This window comes from Somniosus microcephalus, unplaced genomic scaffold (assembly GCF_052327205.1).
Source record: "Somniosus microcephalus isolate GS21.2 unplaced genomic scaffold, FLI_Smic_1.0 unresolved_chr1, whole genome shotgun sequence".
NCBI classification, from domain to species: domain Eukaryota; kingdom Metazoa; phylum Chordata; class Chondrichthyes; order Squaliformes; family Somniosidae; genus Somniosus; species Somniosus microcephalus.
Window position 1 is genome coordinate 102,086,940 of NW_028225179.1, and position 9,088 is coordinate 102,096,027.

At 48.0% G+C, this 9,088-nt stretch overlaps 1 pseudogene; it reads right to left on the bottom strand.

Moving 5' to 3' along the window:
- Positions 1–5,445: 5,445 nt before the first annotated feature.
- LOC147095666 (zinc-binding protein A33 pseudogene) lies at positions 5,446–8,330 on the bottom strand (annotated as a pseudogene).
- Between the last annotated feature and the right edge of the window lie 758 nt (positions 8,331–9,088).

Consider the following 9,088-nt stretch of genomic DNA (forward strand, 5'->3'; position numbering starts at 1 on the left):
GCAGAAGGTCATGGGAGGCGGGGCGGTTGGGCAGAAGGTCACGGAAGGAGCCCCGAGGAGGGGCAGTTGGTGAGAAGGTCACGGAAGGAGCCCCAGGAGAAGCGGCTGGTGAGCAGGCCCGCGCGTTGGGCTGAAGATAGGAGGAATGGTGGAAATGGAATGGCGGCGTGCATAGACGCAGCGGCTTTGCTTCTCCCAGGACAGTGCTATTTACGTTTAATGTTAATGTTATTTGTACTGGACTCATGGGAGCTTGCAAGATCACATTTCGTTGTTCATGTACTTGTGCATTGTACAATAACAATAAAGTTGAATTATTATTATATATTGTGAATAGCTGGGGTCCAAGGACCGATCCCTGCGGTACCCCACTAGTCACTGCCAGCCACTCGGAAAAAGACCCATTTATTCCAACTCTTTGCTTTCTGTCTGCCAAACTGTTCTCTATCCAAGTCAATACCTTGCCCTCAATCCCATCTGCCTTAACTTTACACGCTTATCTCTTATGCGGGACCTTATCGAAATCCTTCTGAAAGTCCAAATACACCACATCCACTGGTTCTCCCTTATCTATTTAACCAGTTACATCCTCAAAAAATTCCAGTAGATTAGTTAAGCACGATTTACCTTTTCTAAATCCGTGTTGATTTTGTCCGATCCTGTCACTGTTTTCCAATTGCTCTGCTATTACATCTTTTATAATAGACTCTAGCATTTTCCCCACTACCAATGTCAGGCTTACTGGTCTGTAATTCCTCATTTTCTCTCTGCCACCTTTTTTGAATAGTGGGGTAACATTAGTTACCCTCCAATCCATGGGTACTGTTCCAGATTCCATCGAATGTTGGAAATGATCAGCAATGCATCTACTATTTCTAGGGTCACTTCCTTAAGGACCCTAGGATGTAGATTATCAGGCCCTTGGGTTTTATCGGCCTTCAATCCCGTCAATTTCCCTAACACCATTTCCCTACAAATACTGATTTCTTTCAGTTCCTCCCTTTCATCAGATCCTATGTTCCCCAACATCTCTGGGAGGTTATTTGTGTCCTCCTTTGTGAACACAGAACCAAAAAATGTATTTAATTGGCGCCATTTCTTTGTTCCCCATTATAAATTCCCCTGATTCTGACTGCAAGGGACCTATGCTTGACTTCACCAATCTTTTTCTCTTCACATATCTGTAAAAGCTTTTACAGTCAGTTTTTATGTTCCCAGCAAGCTTACTCTCATATTCTATTTTCCACTTCTTAATTAATCCCTTTGACCTCCTTTGTTCAATCCTAAACTACTCCCAATCCTCAGGTTTGCTGCTTTTTATGGCCAATTTATATGTCCTCTCCTTGGATCTTATGCTCTCCCTAATTTGCAATGTTATCCACGGTTGAGTCACCTTTTTTGATTTATTTTTATGCCAAACTGGGATGAACAAATTCTGTAGATCATCCATGCCGTCTTTGAATGTTTGCTATTGCCTATCCACCGTCAACCCTTTGAGTGACATTCCCCAATCAATCCTACCTAGCTCATGCCTCAGACCATCATAGTTTCCTTTATTTAAATTCAGGACCCTAGTCTCTGAGTCAACTACTTAATTCTCCATCTTAATGAAGAATCCTATCATATTATGATCGTTCCGACCCAAGGGGTCTCGTACAACAAGATTGCTAATTAATCCTTTCTAATTGCATAATATCCAGTCTAAGATGGCCTGATCTCTGGTTGGTTCCTCGACATATTGATCCAGGAAATCATCCCGTAAACACTCCAGGAATTCCTCCTCCACGGTATTGTTACTAATTTGGTTCGCCCAATCTATATGTAGATTAAAGTCACACATGATGACTGCTGTGCCCTTATTGCACGCTTCTCTAATTTCCCTTTTAATACCATCCCCAACCTCCGCATTACTGTTTGGAGGTCTATATACCACACCCACTAACGTTTTCTGCCCCTTGGTATTTCTCAGTTTTACACATACAGATTCCACATCATCAGGGCTAATATCCTTCCTTCCAATTGTGTTAATCACTTTTTAACCAGCAATGCTACCCCACCTCCTTTCCTTTTTGCCAATCTTTCCTGAATAGTGAATAACCCTGGATGTTGAGTTTCCAGCCTTGGCCACCCTGGAGCCATGTTTACGTAATCCCAATCATATCATATTCGTTTACCTCTATTTGCACAGCTAATTCATCCACCTTATTATGGATGCTCCTCGCATTAAGGCACAAAGCTTTCAAGCTTGTTTTTTTAACGCTCTTAGACATATTAGAATTATTATTTATTGTGGTCATGTTTGATTTAAACCTATCTTTTGCTTTTATCCTTGTTTCCCTTTCTTCTGTATCCCTGCTCAGGTTCAAAACCCCCTGCCATTTTAGTTTAAACCCTCCCCCAGAGCACTAGCAAACACTTCTACTAGGACATCGGTCCCAACGCTGCCCAGGTGCAAACCGTCTGATTTGTACTGGTCCCACATCCCACAGAACTGGTTCCAATGTCCCAAAAATTTGACACCCTCCCCCTTGCACCATTCCTCTAGCCACGTATTCATCTGAAATATCCTTCTATTTCTACTCTGACTAGCACGTGGCTCTGGTAGCAATCCTGAGATTACTACCTTTGAGGTCCTATTTTTAATTTACCTCCTACCTCCCTATATTCAGCTGTTAGGACCTCATCCCATTTTTTACCTATATCGTTGGTAGCTATATGCACCACGACAACTGGCTGTTCACCCTCCCCTTCCAAAATGTTCTGCAGCCGCTCTGAGACATCCTTGACCCTTGCACCAGGGAGGCAACACACCATCCTGGAGTCTCGTTTGCGACCGCAGAAACGCCTATCTATTCCCCTTACAATAGAATCACCTATTACTATAGCTCTACCCCTCGTTTTCCTCCCGTCCTGTGCAGCAGAGCCACCCCTGGTGCCAGGAAGTTAGCTGCTGCTGCCTTCCCCTGGTAAGCCATCCCCCTCAACAGTATTCAAAGTGGTATATCTGTTTGAGAGGGTGACATCCACAGGGGACCCCTGCACTACCTGCCTGCACCTACTACTCTGTCTGTTGGTCACCCCTTCCCTTTCTGCCTGTCCAACCTTTGCCTGCGATTTGACCAACTGCTTAAATGTGATATCCACGACGTCCTCAGCATCGCGAATGGTCCAGTATCTATCCAATCGCAGCTCCAGCACCGCAATGCAGTCTGCCAGTAGCTGCAGCTGGACACACTTCCTGCAAACATAGTTGTCAGGGACACAGGAAGTGTCCCTGAGATCCCACATAGCGCAGGAGGAGTATACCATTGGGCCAGGCTCTCCTGCAAAGACTTACCATTTAATTAATTGCAATTAAATTAAATCAAATCAATCCGACAAATTACACCACAGTTAAATTATTTATGTAAGGGCCCTGGTTTACCAACATTCCCCGCTACACCATAGAGACGTTAAAAACTTTAAACCACAGAGTTAAAGTTTAAAAAGTGAGAAATACTCACCAACCAATTACTTACCTGCTTTTTGGTGACGTCACACTTCGATTACTTTTAACTTCTCTCCCTCCCTCTGAGCTTGGAGATTAGTAAACCTACTTGGTCCTCGCCATAGATTTTATACCTCGCCGCCGCTCAGCCACCTCGTCTCCCGCAGGTCCGCCACTGCCGCCGCTCTGAGGCCTACCTGGTCCTCGCCGCTGGTTTTATATCTCGCCGTCGCTCTGCCGCCTCGTCTCCCACAGGTCCACTGCTGCCGCTGCTCTGATGCCTACCTAGTCCTCACCGCCAGTCTTATATCTCGCCGCTGCTCAGCCGCATCGTCTCCCGCAGGTCCACCGCTGCCGCCTCTCTGATGCCTGCCTGGTCCTCGCCGCTGATTTTATACCTCGCCGCCACTCAGCCACCTCGTCTCCCACAGGTCTGCCGCTGCCGCCGCTCTGAGGCCTACCTGGTCCTCGCCGCTGGTTTTATACCTCGCCACCGCTCAGCTGTCTCATCTCCCACAGGTCCGCCGCTGCTGCCGCTCTGAGGCCTACCTGGTCCTCGCCGTTGGTTTTATACCTCGCCGCCGCTCAGCCGCCTCGTCTCACACAGGTCCGCCGCTGCCGCCGCTCTGACGCCTACCTGGTCCACGCCGCTGATTTTATACATCACCGCCGCTCAGCTGCCTCATCTCCCGCAGGTCCACCGCTGCCGCCACTCTGAGTCCTACCTGGTCCTCGCCACTGATTTTATACATCGCCGCCGCTCAGTCGCCTCGTCTCCCACAGGTCCACTGCTGCCACCGCTCTGAGGCCTACCTGGACCTCGCTGCTGGTTTTATACATTGCCGCGCTCAGCCGCCTCATCTCCTTCAGGTCCGCCGCTGCTGCCGCTGCCGCCACTCTGAGGCCTACCTGGTCCTCGCTGCTGGTTTTATACATCGCCACCGCTCAGCTGCCTTATCTCCTGCAGGTCCGCCGCTGCCGCCGCTCTGAGGCCTACCTGGTCCTCGCTGCTGGTTTTATACAGCGCCGCCGCTCAGTCGCCTCGTCTCCTGCTGGTCCATCTCTGCCGCCGCTCTGAGGCCTACCTGGTCATCGCCGCTGGATTTATACATCGCCGTCGCTCAGCCGCCTCGTCTCCCGCAGGTCCGCTGCTGCCGCCGTTCTGAGGCCTACCTGGTCCTTGCTGCTGGTTTTATACAGCGCCGCCGCTCAGTCGCCTCGTCTCCTGCTGGTCCGTCGCTGCCGCCGCTCTGAGGCCTACCTGGTCATCGCTGCTGGATTTATACAGCGCCGCCGCTCAGTCGCCTCGTCTCCTGCTGGTCCGTCGCTGCCGCCGCTCTGAGACCTACCTGGTCATCGCCGCTGGATTTATACATCGCCGCCGCTAAGCCGCCTCATCTCCCGCAGGTCTGCTGCTGCCGCCGTTCTGAGACCAACCTGGTTCTCGCCGCTGATTTTATGCATCACTGCCGCTCAGCTGCCTCGTCTCCCACAGGTCCACCGCTGCCGCCACTCTGAGGCCTACCTGGTCCTCACCGTTGATTTTATACCTCGCCGCCACTCAGCTGCCTAGTCTCCCGCAGGTCTGCCGCCGCCGCCGCCGCTCTGAGCTCTTTTACTGATGGTGAACAGCACTGTTGGAATTTACAACACCGACCCCGGATTCACGGTGGAATGACCAGGAGTGAAGTGTTCCAGATTGGACAGCTGATGCGAACGGCCAGGAGCTCACGTTGGAACCTTATCACTGTGCAGAGTAGCACACGTCCCAGTCCTTGATCACAGCCCAAGAGCTCAGTGCAAGGAACACTTACAATTCACCAGCCCAACAGTCTCAACCCCACCATTTGTTGCCAAGCCCCTTTCGCAGTGCTGTGTCCTGCTGTGTCTCGAAGTTACTGTGTGAGATGTGCAATATTCGCCCAGCATTGGACACATTCTCTCCGTACTCTTACACATCAGTTTAGGAACCTACTTTCGAAATGATGCCATTTAAGAGGAGCAGCATTTTTACCCTCATCGCACAAACCAGGATACAACAACGGAAAGAGTTTCTCAGTGAATGTGTCAGTGAAAGTGTAGAGATTGGACAAATCATCAGCATTGTTAAAGGTCACCTGTCCTCCCTAATATTCCAGGAAAACTGCGGTAGTCCTCGGAATTGCACTCGGCGTTAGTGGGACTAATGGGATTTCAACAGCTCTATCTTCATTCCCATTTCTCGGGTGTACAATCCAGTATGCACGTTCAGGCCCCAGGTTTACCTCTACTTTCCTATTGGATGACTCTCTGCCAAACCCAAAGTGCACCCAGTCTTGCCCTCGACCTCAATTTCCCAGCAGTGTTTCCCTGATGTCAATCCCTGTGACCCCAGGACACAGGCAGCAGCATTGAATCGCTCCAGGTTATCAGTAAACAGTAATTCTCTGTTACCGAGTCTCACACTGGTCCAGTCCTCAGACAGTATAAGCATACGATGCGCTGTGCTTCACTCCAGGGTCAGTGAGGCTGGGATTGGGGGAAATAAACATGGCATCATGTTAAAAATTTTAGACAGAGGCAGGTGGACGGACACAGTTTAATACCTGATGTCTGTAGAACTGGACTCGGCAACAAAACCAAAATATCCGTATTAGTAAATAGTGCAGATTGGGTACAGTGTACAGTTAGATATATTCCTAGACTCCAGTATATAGAAACATAGAAACATAGAAGATAGGAGCAGGAGTAGGCCATTTGGCCCCTCGAGCCTGTTCCGCCATTTAATGAGATCATTGTTGATCATCCAAATTCAGTCCCCTGTCCCTGCTTTCTCCCCATTTCCCTTGATTCCTTTAGCCTTAAGAAATATATCTAACCCCTTCTTGAATATATTTAATAAGTTGACCTCAACTGCCTTCTGTGGCAGAGAATTCCTCAGGTTCACCGCTCTCTGGGTGAAGAAATTCCTCCTCATCTCAGTCCTAAATGGCTTACCCCTTATCCTTAGTTTGTGACCCCTGACTCTGGACTCCCCCGCCATTGGGAACATCCTTCCTGGATCTAGTCTGCCTAGTCCTGTTAGAATTTTATAAGTTTCAATGAGATCCTCTCATTCTTCTAAACTCTAGTGAATATAAGCCTAATCGACCCAATCTCTGTTCATACATCATTCCTGCCTTCCCAGGTATCAGTCTGGTGAATCTTTGCTGCATTCCCTTCATGGCAAGAACATCCTTCCTCAGATAAAGTGACAAAAACTGCACACAATACTAAAGGTGTGATCTTACCAAGGTCCTGTACAACAGCAGCAAGACATCCTTGCTCCTGTACTCGAATCCTCTCGCTATGTAGGCCAACATACCATTTGCCTTCTTAACCACCTGCTGCACCTGCATGCTTACCTTCAGCGACTGGTGCAAAAGGACACCCAGGTCTCGTTGAACTTCCCCTTCTCCCAATCTATTGCCGTTCAGATAACAATTTATTTTCCTGTTTTTGCCTCCAAAGTGGATAACTTCGCATTTTTCCACATTATACTGCATCTGCCATGCATCTGCCCAATCACCCAACCTGTCCAAATCATACTGGAGTTTCTCTGCATCCTCCTCACTGCACACACGCCCACCTAGCTTTGTTTCGTCTGCAAACTTGGAGATATTACTTCCAGTTCCCTCATCTAAATCATTACATATATATTGGCCCTGAAATTCGGGTCTCCACGGGTGAGTATGCATGGGGTATTCACCCGTAAGCCCAATGGAAGTGCCGGTTTCCTGCATGCACTGTGCATGCGCGGGAAACCGCCACTTCCATTCCCCTGAAAGCAGGGGTTCAGAGGTCGATCACGTGCACAGGAGAGACTGCGTGTGCGCATCAAATTTCAGTTTTTTTTACAGCTTTTCCTGTGAGGGTAAGTCGCCAGAAGTTACACATTTAAAAAGCAGGCGTAAGGCCTGCTTTTTAGAAGGTTAGTGGTGAATTAATTAAAATTAAAACATTTTTTCCACATGGTTATTATTTTTAAATACTTTAAAGAAAGGTAAGTTTATTTTTAGCACTGTTAGAAAATAAAATTACTTTTTTCAAAAATTTAAATTATTGTTTAAAATCGTTATTTCATGTATTTTATAGTTTATTTAAAAAATGTGATTTTTAAAAAATTCATTTGAACATTTAGTGATGATTTGGGGCCCGTAGTATTTCTAAGTTTGACAGCACTTCCTGCCAGACTTATGAATGGAGCATTCCCTGCTCCGATTGGCTCCCCATGGCCCACGTGATCCCAGGGGACGCATCGAACTAACTGCACTCCTGGGATATGCAAGCACTGCGTGCAGGCAACTTGAGCAGGCCCAGGATTGGAATTCCACGGGCCCCACAGCTCAACGGCTGGCGCACAAAATAAGTGCAGGTCGGGGGCTTGCACCCGCGGGAAGCACCCGACCCGAATTTCTGGGCCATTGTGAATATGCTGAACAGATATTACAGGGTCCCAGTTTGATCACTATCCAGTGTTTCCTTGGTCAGAGAGAAACACAATCAGCCGGTGTCGCAGTCAGATCATGGTCCAATAAGTCCTACTGGAAAGTGCAACTGTCTGGATGTCAAATAAGAAGATGTTCTGATGCCCTCATGCTTGAATCGCTCAATCTAAGGTCCCACATAAAGAATGGCCCCTTGAGTGAGGCTCCAAAGCTGCTGCCCCAGTGATGTGTACCCAGCAACAGGCAGCACCTTCAGGAGAGGGGGAAGAGAGCAGGACACTAGAAGAAGTGGACACAAAGCTGTGGACTTTCTTACCTGGGGAGATGATCTGTTTCATTTCCTTCCACACAGCGTAACTTAACAGGCCTGGGAACATTGTGTATTAGAGACTTGCAGACAGCAGGATCTCTTCATCTTCACGCTTCCCTGCATCTTCACCTTCCTCACCCTTGTCTCAATCTTTTCCGTTCTTGCAGGACAGTTAATTAGAAACATCTCAATAAATGTACAGAAAGGTTGAGGTTGTAAATTTTAATGATGTATAATCAGTGGTTTTATTAAATGTGAAGGGATCAGGATGAAGTTTTCACTGACGGGCTCCAGTGATGCGATACCACATCAGTTTCCCCCGGAATACACTAGACAGGGTTTGCTCTGCTGCTGAAGACTTTGAATGTTCACTGATCAGTTCCTTTTATTTCTGGTCTGTCATTTCCCAGCAACACAGAGCTTCTTTCTGGCCTGTGTGGCCCTGAGCTGGGGACAGTTGTGTTACATCCAACCTCTGCATCCCCTCGATAGGGAGACAACAGACTATGTAACAGCTCATGGACACTTCCAGGCAGCTCTGGGGGAACACGCACATGTGTAAACATCAGACGACAAGCGGATTAGGCTTATTTTGATGCCCATACATTCAAATAGCTTCCTGTTGCTCGGTTTTTCATCAGAGCATTTGTTGCACGTGTGGGACTGCACCCCAACAAGTGACTTGTCTCAGGGATAGCAAACTTGGGACTGTGCACCAGCCTGACACTGATTTAAGGACAGGAGAGAAGGGGAGAAAACTGGATGGCGACAAACTTTAACCTGAACAATGAAACTTCTGTAACCTATAGGAGCTATTCGTATGTT